Genomic DNA, 14,375 nt, shown 5'->3' on the forward strand with positions numbered 1-14,375 from the left:
TTTCTCTTATGGACCAAAACTTTGGCTTTATAGTGTGGAAAGTGATGCTGAGGTACCGTATTTTTCGTCCCATAGGACGCTCCGTCCCATAGGATGCACCTAGTTTTTTGGGGGGGAAATAAAGGAAATTTCCCCCCTTTATTTCCCCCCCAAAAAAACCAGGTTGGGGAACAGCGGTATGGCGGTGCTGCGCCTCCCCGCTGTCCCCCGAGCTTGTGGGGCTGGCCGATGTCTGCCCGGTGCGAGGGGCGCTCTGCTTCAGAGCGCCCCTCGCGCTGGGCAACAGGCTGCTATCTGCAGCGTTGGGAGCCCTGCAGGAACTCCCGCAGGGCTCCCAATGCTGTGGATGTCTGCCCGGCGCGAGGGGCGCTCTGCTTAATGGCACACTACACGCCGGGCGGCAGGCTGCTATCCGCAGCGTGGGGAGCCCTGCGGGAGTTCCCAGGAACTCCCGCAGGCTCCCCAGGCTTGCTGATAGCTTCCTGAAGCCTGGAGAGCAAGAGGCGTCGCTGCGCACCGACCCCTCTCGCTCTCCAAGCTTCAGCAAAAGCCTGTATTCGCCCCATAGGACGCACACAGATTTCCCCTTCATTTTAGGAGGGGAAAAAGTGCGTCCTATAGGGCGAAAAATATGGTATGAGTATTATGGATTGCTCCAAGATTCACCTGTAGAAATTAATAGACCTGCAGAAATGTAGCATAAAGAGCTTTCTTGTGGGTGATTTAAGCCTGTCCAACAGTTGTGGCTTGTTCCAAATCTCTCCCGGAAAATGGCATTTTGTATCGGTGCTCAGAATCTCCGATTGTTCACATTCTCCCATGTTAAGAGCACTCCTGCCCGTTTTTGGCTTTTTACGATCCCTTCATGGCCTTAGAGAAGTAACTTTAACAATGTGAATAATATTTGTGTGTGTGTGGTTTTTTTTTTAATTCTTGAAGAATACTTTTGCCTTTCTGCATAATCACGGTTATAAATGTTGTCCGCTCTATGAATCTGCCTGCCTTTAAAAGTAAAGAAAGTTCACTGTTACGAAGATTTGTGACATCTGTGTGAAAGGACCTACAGAAAAGCGTTAAGTGAAAAGTGGAAGTTCAGCTGGGTCTTTGGGACATGGGACACAATAAATGTGGTGGCCCCGAAAACATCTCATTCATTTGTCTTATCATGCTATGCAATAATATCATTAAAGACTTGCTGTCTTGGTCTATGATTCACTGTGCTTATTCCCCCCACCCCACCCCCATTTCCTCTGGAGTCATCTCTGCTTAGCTCTTTATGGTTGATGATGGTGATGATTCAAAAAGAAACCCAGTTACAGCCCCTTTACCCTCCTCCCCTTTCTGTACTTTTAGGCCGGGGAGGGGGGGCAGAAGAGTCTTGCTTGTGGACTCCCCTTGAGTACATGGTCGGCCACTGTGACACCAGAATACTGGACGAGACGGGCCTTTGGTCTTGATCCAGTAGGGTTCTTCTTATTGTTGAATCATATAATTGTAGAGTTGGAAGGGACCCCAAGGGTCATCTAGTCCAACCCCCTGCAAGGCAGGAATCTCAGCTAAATCATCTGTCATGGTCCGGTTCACGGGCAATCGAAGTCCTGGCAGGGGACGTCAGGACCGGGGGCAAGATGGCGGGGTGGGAGCAGGAACGGGGGTCAGGAAGCCAAGAGTCGCGAGGGTGAGGAAGCAAGGAGTCACGAATTCAGGGGTCCGAGGATCAAGAAGCAGGCAGTCAAGAATCTGAGGTTCAAGGATCAGGAAGCAAGAAGCCCAAGGCAGGGAACGTGTTGCTGTGGCAGAGAGCTGAAGGGAAATGCTGACCTTCTATCCCTTCCCAGCTCTTGTCACCAGGTGCTGTGAGTTACCAATCGGCCTCACCTGTGAGGCCGCGCCTTGCCTCTTCAGAACAAACTTAGGAAGGCCCCAATCCTGCAGAGTCCTATTGGTCACAGGGCCTGGCTCCTGCAAGCACACCTGACATCATCCATGACAGATGGCCACCCAACCTCTGCTTAAAAACCTCCAAGGAAGGAGAGTGCACCACTTTCCAAGGGAGTCCGCCCCAGTGTCAAGCAGCTGTTCTTACTGTCAGAAAGTTCTTCCTAATGTTGAGTCAGAATTTCCTTGGGGATGGCCTCAGAAATAGTCAAAAATCCAGAAGAACTTGGTGTTTCTAGAAACCCCCGCCCGCTGCATGCAACTTGGCTTCCTTGACTGAGTCGTCTACTACCAGGACTCTCTCATCGCAGGGCCTTGGACAGTTCCGAGTTGGCAGTTTGCTGAGGTCATATAACCCCAGTTGACTCTCCCTGTTTTCTTTGATGGTGTATGCAGCATTTATTTAATCATACCATTGGTTAGTCCATAAGCAGAGTTTTCTAGGTGATGGGAAACTTAAAGTGCAGTCTATAACATCGGCAAAGAATGGGCATATCAGTCGGAAGTTAATGCAATAGCAGCAAAATAAAAAAATTAAAAGACACCTTAAGAGAGCGACAGAAATAGTATTTCAGGAGTTATGTCATATATTTGTACATAATGCTGTGCCTGAGTACACATGTCCCAGTGGCCAGGGATGATGTAGCCCACCAATAACGGAATCCACCAATTCCCTAGCCTTTGTATAGAAAGTAACAGATAGATAGTAATCTGTTTCTTCTGCCTGAACTATACTGTTGAAAGCTGAAGCATATACTGGCTTTTTAATACTTTCCTGCCTTCAAACAGAAGATCAAACAGAAGTTCTTGCTTGGCCAAAATAAAATCCCCCCCCCCTTTAATTGAATAGGTGCCTTTCTTTCCCAGAGGCTGTTTTCCACTAGATGCATCTCCGAACATTTTTTGAAAGGGCCCCCTCCCTAGATCCACAGCCTTGCGGATATCAGCAGAGGATCTGGCAATACCCGAGCTGAGAATGAATTTCAAGAGGAAAGCAATCCTGGGTTGGGTGGTAAATTTTGGACAGCATGACCCAGACAAGACTGCCCAAAGCGGAAGAAAACGCCAAGGCTATAACTTGGCTGACATTTACGGCTGCCAGCATAGCTTCACTTCTTCACACTGTCCACTGACAAACTCAAATAAAGATGTTTGATGTAAGGCATTGGTAGTTTTAACTCTACTTTTTACTTCTGTGTCGATATCAGGGTTGTGGTAGTCCAACAGGACTAATTTTAAATGGGTGCCATAAGCACAGTACCTGCCCTAGGAATTTGGAGGCCTAGTGGCCTAAGTCTTAGGTGAAGAAATTGGGGTAGATGGGAATTGTTGTTTTTTAAATCTCTTGACATTCTCTATGGAACGGTTGTACCCCAGTAGCCCTAGACAACCAACCTACACCTATTTTGTCACTTTCTACATGGCTGCCACCAAACAAGCGAGAGAATGGACATTGCATACCCAGCAAGTGTCCTGGAAATATCAGGACTTTGAGAGATTTATTGCAAGCAAAATCTGCTAATAAATCTTGTGCCCACACGCTTCCTCTGGTGTGAACTTTGCAGAATACGCAATGTCGTTGGAAGCCGTTTGAAGTCTGAACGCTGTCCTTCTGGACAATGAAGGAAAAAACGGCTTGAAAGCTGCAAGTAGTGTTTATTGTGAAGGTAAAGGACCCCTGACAGTTAAGTCTAGTTGCGAACGACTCTGGGGCTGCGGTGTTCATTTCGCTTTACTGGCCGAGGGAGCCGACGTTTGTCCACAGACAGTTTTTCCAGGTCATGTGGCCAGCATGACTAAGCCACATCTGGTGAAACCAGAGCAACACACAGAAATGCCGTTTACCTTCCCGCCGGAGTGGTACCTATTTATTTACATGCACTTTTGACGTGCTTTCGAACTGCTAGGTTGGCAGGAGCAGGGACTGAGCAACGGGAGCTCACCCTGTCATGGGGATTCGAACCGCCAACCTTCTGATCGGCAAGCTGAAGAGTCTCAGTGGTTTAGACCACAGCGCCACCCGCGTTCTAGTGTTTATTGTAGTAAACAGTAATAAACACACAGATTACTATATACAGATACAGAGTGTTAACAGCATGTACACTCTCTCAGCAAGCTGCCATCAACCAATCACTCATACTCTAACCGCCACAGACAGACCGACTCTCTCAGAACGCAGACATATATATATAGCTGCTCTGTTACAGGATAACACTGATTGGCTGAGCTCAACCAATCCTTATCTTACACCAAAGTCTAATAACACACTCTGTGCATCCTCAGGGACTAGCTGTTCTCTGCAGGCTGTGAGGGGTTGTGAGATATTCTTGGCAGCCTGCCCAGAATATCCCACAGGGACATCCTGTTCTTTTCCTGCAAGATGTGGGTGCTGTGATCTCATGTGGTGTTTGCTCTGAGATCAAGCCCTGAAAAACCTGGGGGCGGGGCTATGATGATCTTCTGTGGTGCAAAACATGTGTTTCTGGGCATTGTGAGCCCTGAAAAATAAAGTGTGTCTTTGGGGCTCAGTGACCTTGCACAGGTCACATGACTTGTGCAGGAGCACGGACAGAAAGATGCACGTCCCGGTTTTGAGACTCAACATGCTGGAGGGATATGACATTGTAACACATTGATTCCTGAGACAAGGACAGTAGAGATTTTAAGCAAGACTGGGAACCATTCATGTTATATCTACAGAATCAATGTAAAAAACGGACTCACCTGCGGGGTTTGATTAAACACTTGCAATTAACAGAACAAATGTAGGAAATAGAATGAGGGTGTTAAAATGATAAGAGAATAATAATAATTATGTTAAAGAAAGGTTTTAAAGAAATAATAATAATAAATAAGCTGGGAGAGATAAGATGCCAAAAAAACAGAAGAGGAAGTTGGGGAGGTAAGGGGAAAATTGGGGAATGGTATTTTTGCTATATGTTATGATTATTTTGATGTTAAAAAATGTAAAATTTCAATAAAAAATATTTTTTTTTAAGGATTACATTGGTTCCTTCCAAATGGCCTTCTTCCAGCCCCCTGCCCACCTTTGGTATAGACTTAATTTCAGAATGGCTATTGAAACACATTAAATTCAGAACACTTTCACGTTGGGTATTTTTGGCTAGGCCCTCAAACCTTCCTTACGACCCAGCTAGATTGGGCCAATCCTCCTGTTCTTGCGGTAGCCAAACAAGACTTAAATTCCCATAGAAGCTTTGCAAAGGGGGAAGGTAGGGAGAAAACCATAGAAACTTGGCTGCACCACTGTGACCCTGTGCCACTTGCACCCCACCCCTGGTCTAGCGGCCACCAGCTGCCACTGGCTGCAACGGAAAAGATGGTATCAGCCAAGCAGAAAAAGATATCTACTGCAGCCGTTCCTATCTATTGATTACAAGCCGATTGCTTTACGTACCAAATCACTCTCCCGTGTTAATAGGAACGAGCTGCTATGTATTGTGTGCCTGATGAATTAAAGCATCATTGTGTCTGCAGCAGAGGGGGAACGAGAAGTCCACAGAGCAGATAAGACAGTGTATACTTCTGACTCACCCTTCACGCAATTTATGTTTTCATATTTATTGCCGATTAGCCTTATTGCGTTTTATGCTGAAAGAGACTGTCATCTCCCTGTGTGTAATAACTTCCAATGTTCCACGGAGATGTCCCACATCCTTTATAATACTAGCCAAACATTACTTGGTTTCCTTTTTTGCATTTCCAGTGTGCGATCAAGTATCACCCTGGGAGCTGATAGCATTTATATGTTTATCATAGACCACATAAGGATAACAGAAGAGCCTACTGACCCATGGGCCAAATGGCCCACCTCCTCTAGCATCCCAGTGGCCAACTGGGTGCCTGCAGGGACCAGTTCTCCTGCACTGGGAAACGAGTTGAGTCGGGAGGGCGCTGTAGACCCCCTGCAGCAATGACTTAGAATGGAAGGCAGTGTGTGTGTGTGTGTGCATGTGTGTGTGCGTGTGCGTGCGTGCGTGCACTAAATTTTGGCACTGCACAGGGTGCCATGGAAATTTGGAAGCCCAAAGTCCATCACTGGAGAAAGCTGCAAGAAGGACACAACCCCAAGAACACAGCCCTCCTGTGATTCCCAGAAACGTATTCCCAAGCATTCCTTCCCCTGACTGTGGAGGCAAAGGCTTGCTGTCATGGCTAGTAGGCATAGATAGCCTCATCCTCCACAAATTTGCCCAATCCTCTTTTAAAGCCATACAATTTTGTGGCTGTTTCTTGTGGAAGGGAGTTCCGTAGTTTAAACTATGCACCGTGTGAAGAAGGACTTTCTTTTACCTGTCTTGAACCTTCTGACATTGGGTGTCCATGAGTTTGAGTGTTAGGAGGGGCAGCGGGGGCTTCATCCACTTTCTCCATGACTAACATAATTATAATTATAACATAATTATACGGGACGCTGGTGGCGCTGTGGGTTAAACCACAGAGCCTAGGGCTTGCTGATCGGAAGGCTGGCGGTTCGAATCCCCACGACGGGGTGAGCTCCTGTTGCTCGGTCCCTGCTCCTGCCAACCTAGAAGTTCGAAAGCACGTCAAAGTGCAAGTGGATAAATAGGTACCACTCCGGCGGGAAGGTAAACGGTGTTTCGGTGCGTTGCTCTGGTTCGCCAGAAGCTGCTTAGTCATGCTGGCCACATGACCCGGAAGCTGTACGCCGGCTCCCTCGGCCAATAAAGCGAGAAGAGCGCCGCAACCCCAGAGTCGGTCACAACTGGACCTAATGGTCAGGGGTCCCTTTACCCCTTTACCCTTTACCTTTAACATAATTATATAAACTTCTGTCATGCCAGCTCTTACTTGCCTGAAAATGTGGAGAATTGAATTTAAGGCAGGAAAACAGAAATTGAGAGAAACCAAAACTGACATGTTTGCCCAGTCCTAGTTGAAACACAGAGAGTACCCACTATCTTTTCTTCCCAACAGGTACTATGGCTGGATCCACATTCTGTATAGTACTAAGCTTAGAACAGTGTCTTGTGGGCTGCCCTGGAACCTGTGCTGTGTGGGTTGTAAACGACGAGAATCGCTTTGTATGCTATCGTCCACACATTTTCACCCGGCCCCCAAGAGAAACAAAATTATTTTTTGACATTGCATAATTCAGGGATGGAGAACCTGCTGCCGACTCCCAGCTCCCATCAGCCCCAGAGAGCATAGCTTATGGGCCAGTGATGAGGGGAGTCAGAATCCAACCATGTCACGAGGCCCACGGGTTCCTCATCTCAGGTGTAAAATGGATCCCAGCCAGACCGTAAGTCAAAGAAATCCAGGTCACAATTGGTCAACTGGTGCTGAGGAAACCACCACTGTAAACAATAGTCTTCCAAATAAAACAATAAAAATTCTCCTCAGACTTTTCCCCTTCTATCGATCCAGCTTTTTCGTTCTCCTCAACATCATGACTCAGAGCACGTTTTCCACATCCTCACTTTCTTGACACCACAAGTCGTCATCACCATCGCCGCCACTACCGCCATAGTTTGTGCTCCAAAGTCTTACGAGGTTCACAAATCATGTCTAAAACTTCATCTGGGAACCCAGCTGTCAAATAGTGAAGCCCATTTCTTTGACGTTTCTGCTTGCATTGAGTGACCTCTACTGACTTGGCTAGCTGCTCTCTCTAGGCCATTAGGCTTTGTATTAGCAGAAAGGGTGAGTGATGGAGGAAGAACACAGTGGATGGTTTGCCTATATTTTCTGGTCTCTTAGTTTAGGAAAACTGAAATCGTAGCAGGTCTCTCCATTGCCACCACCACTCCTCACCGGTATGCTGCAACATTTAAGCTGAATAGAACATTTCCTTTATGAGCCAGGATGTGTGATCCAAGCCCGGAGTTGTCTCCGACTAAGTTCTACTCAGAGTAAGCCCACTGAAATGAATGGACCTAAGTTAGCCATGTTCATTAATTTTCAGTGAGTAGAAATAGCAATGGCTACAGTTCCTAGATCCTAATGGGAGTTTGGAAACATTACCCTGTGGTCCTGCTGTGGTCCCAATTGATCCAGGGCCTCTGTGCCTGCTATTTGCAGCAGAAGGAAAGTTTCAATTTGCAACGATGGAAGGTTCAGGGCCTCTGATCCGGACCAGAATTGCACCAGGGGGAAATGGGTTGAAGCCTCAACCCCTTCCCACAAGTCCCAATCCAGATCAGGGACTCCACACATGCTATTTGCTTTTCTAAAACCCATTCACACGATTGCTAGCTGTGTCCATGCTGCCATGTCTAATTTGGCCCTTGTATTCAGGTATCATTGGAATGGAACAAGAACCAGTCTAGTGCCCAAGTCGTTCTTCAAAGGAACTGCTGCAGAGATCATTCCCCTTCTGGGCATCATCTCGACACCAACTCTTGCCCTCTGACGCAGTTATGGATAAAATTATAGCATGGAGCATATTGATCCTAACTCTCATCCATTGGAGTTTTTCTCAAATTGCTTTGCCAGCTCCGTAGGGTTCTCTTTTTAATTGAAAACCACTTGTACCATTTACTCCTTTCTACATTTGTGCTTTCCGCTATTGCAGGAGTAGCTTGACGCTGCATCAGCACCAATCCACAACCCTAGAAGAGACCCTTCAAACTGGTTTTTCATCCTGAGGAGTAACACAATGGATATTTTCTGACATTTCTTGACATACAGCCATTTACCACTGTATCCTTTTTGTCCCTGCCAAGCTTTTATGAAATTGGTGAATAAGGACCCTGAAGATCTCTTGGTGTGCGTCAGTTTTAGTAACCAGATAACTGGTTGCAGATAAGCATGACCAGCGAGCATTGCTCTTTTCCTTACAAACTTGTTTCCTTCACTTTGCCACTGTGTACTTGCGTTTTTACTAAGAGGGCAAATAGCAGCTAGAATGGGGAGAGATAATCAGGGAAACGGTACTGTGAGGGGAAGGTTAGCCACCCTGCTCCTATGCCCTTGCCCTACTAATCTGGAAGCTCTTTGAAGCTGCTATTTGGAAAGGATTGAAGGAGACCCAGACACACTGAAAGAGGCTGGGCAGCCATCTCTCAGGGATGCTGTGCCTGCATCCTGAATCGCAGGTACCACACTAAGCAAGGAGCTGGACAAGAATCTAGAGCTGACTGGATCACTTGTCACTAGAACAGTGGCATAGTGTGTGTGTGTGTGTGTGTGTCACAGGGGCAGTTGCACAAAAATTGGTAGGGTGCACAAAATTTCAACATCCAGTGCTGCCTCAATACAGCCGTGCGTTTCCGTTGCTGGACTCAGTTGAAAATGACTTCATGGGAACCAGGATGTGACCTCTCCAGACAATGGAACGACTCTCCTTTTCTTATCTCTGTGGCTGCGATCTCCTGGGTGACGCAGACGCCATTAGGCAGTTGAATGTCCATTTCCATCCCTTCCACCCTCCCCTCCATGCTGCCCCGACTCTGGCAACCCACGCTATGCTACTGCACAATGGCAACCCACGCTATGCCACTGCACTTGGAAGAATGTCCAAGTTCCCTTCCACTTCTAAGATCACCATTGTCACATCGAGTTTGCCCTTAGCCCTTCTCTTTTCTCAACGTTCATTTGTAGATCTTGCTTCTAAGAAGCCTGTTTGAATGGGACAGATGATTCCTGCGACCCCATCCCAAAGCCCTTGCCCATTTGAAATACACTATCCAGAATGACACTACCAAGTCATCAAGCACCGCTTGCAACGAGGTGTCATCACACTCTATCTTTCGCATGCCTGCAGCGAGGTCTAACTCTAAGGAGGGGAGGTCCTTCACACAGTGCTTTAGAAAGCCACTCCTCCATGCCAAGCACCTCCCCCATCTTTAAAAGGGGCTGTGGCTTGGGATGAGAGGGGAGGGGCTTGGGGAGAGCTGGGGGCTATTTGGGGGGATAGGCAGGGGTGAAGTGTAAAGAGAGGAGGGCTTGGTCAGGTGTGTGGGGTAGGTGGGGTTGGCAAGCAGAGCAAAATGGGGGATGCTATGAGATCCTCCATCTTGGGCTCAGGTTGTATATATGTGTAAATGGGCCATCTATCCTGAAGGCAGCACAGTCTCTGCTGTTCCTCGTTCCAAGAAAACTGAACTCTGGGTAAGCACATTGAAACCCCTGGAATCACCTTCTCAGAGATTGTAATGGCACGTAATTATATATACAGTGGTACCTCGGGATGCAAACGGGATCCGCATCCTGAATAGAACGTTCGCATCCTGAATAGCATGTAAGATGCAATGGCACGTCTGCGCATGCGCAGGTCACGTTTTGCCGCTTCCACGCATGCGTATGACGTCATTTTGAGCATCTGCGCATGTGCGAGCAGTGAAACCCGGAAGTAACACACTCCATTACTTCCGGGTTGCCGCGGAGCGCAACCTGAAAGCGCTCAACCTGAAGCACATTCAACCTGAGGTATGACTGTATATATAAATATACCATATTTTTCCATGTATAAGACACCCCCGTGTATAAGACGCCCCCTATTTTTGGGACTCCAAATTAAGAGAATGTGGGGAGATTGCCAAGAGTTGTTAAACTTTTTTTTTTTTTGGGGGGGAGATTGTCCAGAGTTGTTGAACTTTTGGGGGGGGGAGATTGCCAAAAAAGTCTCACCCGCCTGACCAACACTGCCAATCACACGCATCACCAAAGACACCAATCATCATATGGAGAGAGAGAGAAAGAGCGAGAGAGCTTCTGGCCTTTTTACTATTGGATATGTAAGCGATAATGTATTCTACTCTACTGCTCTTGAAGAGCAAGCATAAACTCTATTGTGCTACCAGTAGTTCTATATCCAGGCTGTTTGGCAATGATTTGCTGCCTGCTTAGCCCCCGCCCAAGACAAAATCTCTAATTATGGGCTTGACCAGATCTTCTTCTACAAGGCCACACACTTCTCGTGATCGCTAACAGTGGAAAAGTGTTTTATTTTCTGAGTTTCAAGTCATAATCAGACAAATGGAAGGGATGATGAGTGCAGGTACTCTCCTTGATGGAAAACCACTCTTCAAAACAAGTGCTGATCAGGGAATAGTGTTGGCTTCCATCAACTCTTAATTTTCCTGAAGGCTTTAGCAAAACACATTTTTCTCTGCCCCTTTTATTTCATTTTATTCCTGTTTCCCGAATTCAAACTCACCAGTGACCCTTTCATTTTCTAGAAGTGTATACCCCCTGGGCTTATTCTCCTTCTTACTCTGTCGCTTTCAACCAATTTGCTCGTTCTGCTCTTCTCAGTATTCACTATAATACGTAGTGCATATATACCAGTGGTGATCTCCTTTCTCCTAGTGCTTTTGCTCATGGAGGCAAAATGGCTCCATGCACACTGGAATTATCACCTGTCGGTCACCTTGAAATGCAGAGAGACTTTTGCAGGGGACACCTGGCCACACAGAAGACCAGCAGGGAAGAGGAATGGAATGGAGGAACTCTAACCAGCCTTGAACAGCAGCACTCCATGTTGCAACATTTTGTTGCAGGCATACCCTGGGAACAAATTCCAGCTTTTAAATCCATCATTCAATCTGACCCCTATGGGGAACGTCTGTCACTCAGCGGCAGAGCATCTGATTTGCATGCAGAAGGTCCCAAGTTAAACCCCTGGCATTTCCAGGTAGGACTGGGAGAAATACTTTGGGATATTTTCGGGAGAACAAAAGGCTAAGGAGTGAACCCTACGCAAATCCAGAGTGGAGTCTCAGGTTTGGATGGTGCCTTGTGCGACTCCTGTCATGGAATTCTACTCCATATTGATCCAGAGCAGATTCCAATGTATAGTTTGTTGTTGTTATTGTTGTTGTTGTTGTTTAGTCGTTTAGTCGTGTCCGACTCTTCGTGACCCCATGGACCAGAGCACGCCAGGCACTCCTTTCTTCTACTGCCTCACGCAGTTTGGTCTGACTCATGCTGGTACCTTCGAGAACACTGTCCAACCATCTCGTCCTCTGTCGTCCCCTTCTTCTTGCGCCCTCCATCTTTCCCAACATCAGGGTCTTTTCCAGGGAGTCTTCTCTTCTCATGAGGTGGCCAAAGTATTGGAGCCTCAGCTTCAGGATCTGTCCTTCCAGTGAGCACCCAGGGCTGATTTCCTTCAGAATGGAGAGGTTTGATCTTCTTGCAGTCCATGGGACTCTCAAGAGTCTCCTCCAGCACCATAATTCAAAAGCATCAATTCTTCAGCGATCAGTGGTCCAGCTCTCACTGTTATTGTTAGCAGAGTAAAAACTTAAACATATTGCGGGATTCCCCCCCCCCCAATAGACCAGAGGCAATTAATATTTCTTCCAGCAGAGCTTTACTGATTCTGAAGGCAAATGAGCATCATGGTCACAAATCCAATACGTTCAAGATTGGCACTGTCCATAAGAAATCCAGTTGCAGTACGCTTAACTTAAACTTACAATAACTTATAATACGTAAGTCTAAACCCTATATACAGAACACCACACCAGAAGGAAAGGAGATAGAAAGTGAAAGTGAAACCCAGGCTTCTTCTGGCTCTACTTTTGTAGTCAGCATGACCTTGACAGAAGAGATAACAGTATTAAGTTTAAGCCAGCTGTACTCAGCTTCTCGGAAGGAATAACCCAAACAACATGGACCTCTTCTGCTTGTTTCTTTCACACAGAGAAGCTTCCAGATCCCTCTTGAATTAATTAGAATAGGAAAGATCTCTACACATCAGATCAATTCTTTCTGCACCACGAAATGCAAACTGACACACCTTCTGACAACTCCTGCCAACATGCTGGTGCCAAATGTATTCCTCTGCTTTCCTTTGGACTATAACAACAAGACCAAGAGAGGACACTGCCCAGACTTTCGTCCCAGGAAGGCCTCTTTGTTGCTGCTAAAGCCGTGGTTTGACTTCACCCACAGAGGCGCACTCCATTGTCTCTCGAGACAGATGCCAGCAATTGTTTCAGAAATTGTGGATCTGGTGGGCTCCCCTTGAAACATGAAATGAACTGAATTCCTTAACTATCAGCACTTCATCCTAGTCATCATTCACCTGCCCTTTTCTCAGGTGTCATGTAATCATTAACCACAACCTTTATCTCTTTTTTGCACTTCTCAGATCATATTATAATATATTTGGGAGAACGCTTCAAAATCAAACCAGTTCTGCTCTGTCTGGTACTTCACCACATCACATCTTTGAGATGTTCAGGGAAGTTTTTAATGGTTGACGTTTTATTGTGTTTTTAATATTTTGTTGGGAGCTGCCGAGGGTGGCTGGGCCAATCCAGTCAGATGGGCGACATATAAATAATAAAATGACGATGACAATGACAATGATATCAGAGAGCACATTACAGCAATGAAATAACAATGGGTCATATTGTTTTAATTACTAAGTGCAGTGCTGGTAAATGGATCACCAATACATAATGGTCATTACAGCTCCTTTCCTTGATAATCAGTTTTAGTTTTTGTAGTGGGCAACGGCAAACAAAATCCAATACGTCTCTCACAAAGCAAAGTTCCCTTAGGCTGTTTCTTTCCAAAAAGATTGGTTGCTCTCTGTTTCCTTCAGAAGTGCCCCTTGCCCTCAGACAAATATTTTTGAAACTGAAGGCAAGATTGATTGAAGCTGGTTCAGGTACACAGTTCTACACGCACGCACGCACCCACCAAAAAATCATCCTCACTGTTTCTGACATTCAGAATGGGACAACTGTTGCTTATGTAACAAAACTGCAATAGACATCGATAAGGAAGAGGTTTCCTTGTGGGGAACAAGGTTTGCAGAACTATTTTTAAAAAGTTGGCACTTTTAAAAAAACCAAACCTATAGGGAACCCCCGAAACACTCCAATCACAGCTAAACATGTCCAACGACCAGAATGCTCACTGGCAGCTGAGAGGGTAATAATAATAATAATAATAATAATAATAATAATAATAATAATAATAATAATAATAATTTATTATTTATACCCCGCCCATCTGTCTGGGCCTCCCCAGCCACTCTGGGTGGCTTCCATAAAAACCAAAAATACAGTAAAATATCACACGTTAAAAACTTCCCTGAACAGGGCTGCCTTAAGATGTCTTCTGAATGTCAGGTAGTTATTTATCACTTTGACATCTGCTGGAAGGGCATTCCACAGGGCGGGCGCCACTACCGAGAAGGCCCTCTGCCTGGTTCCCTGTAGCTTTGCTTCTCGCAATGAGGGAACCGCCAGAAGGCCCTCGGCACTGGACCTCAGCGTCCGGGCAGAATGATGGGGGTGGAGACGCTCCTTCAGGTATACTGGACCGAGGCCGTAAAAAGAATACAGGAGGAGGGGGGAATCGACCACAGTGACTGAATTCATGATTTGGGGTACTCCATGCTGCAACATTTTTTCGCAGGTACCACTGGCCTATAGTCACGTTTCCACTTATGGATGGAGTCTGGAAAATTGAACATCTAAGAAGCAAAA

This window comes from Podarcis vaucheri (assembly GCF_965113315.1).
Source record: "Podarcis vaucheri genome assembly, chromosome: 11".
Lineage (NCBI taxonomy): Eukaryota > Metazoa > Chordata > Lepidosauria > Squamata > Lacertidae > Podarcis > Podarcis vaucheri.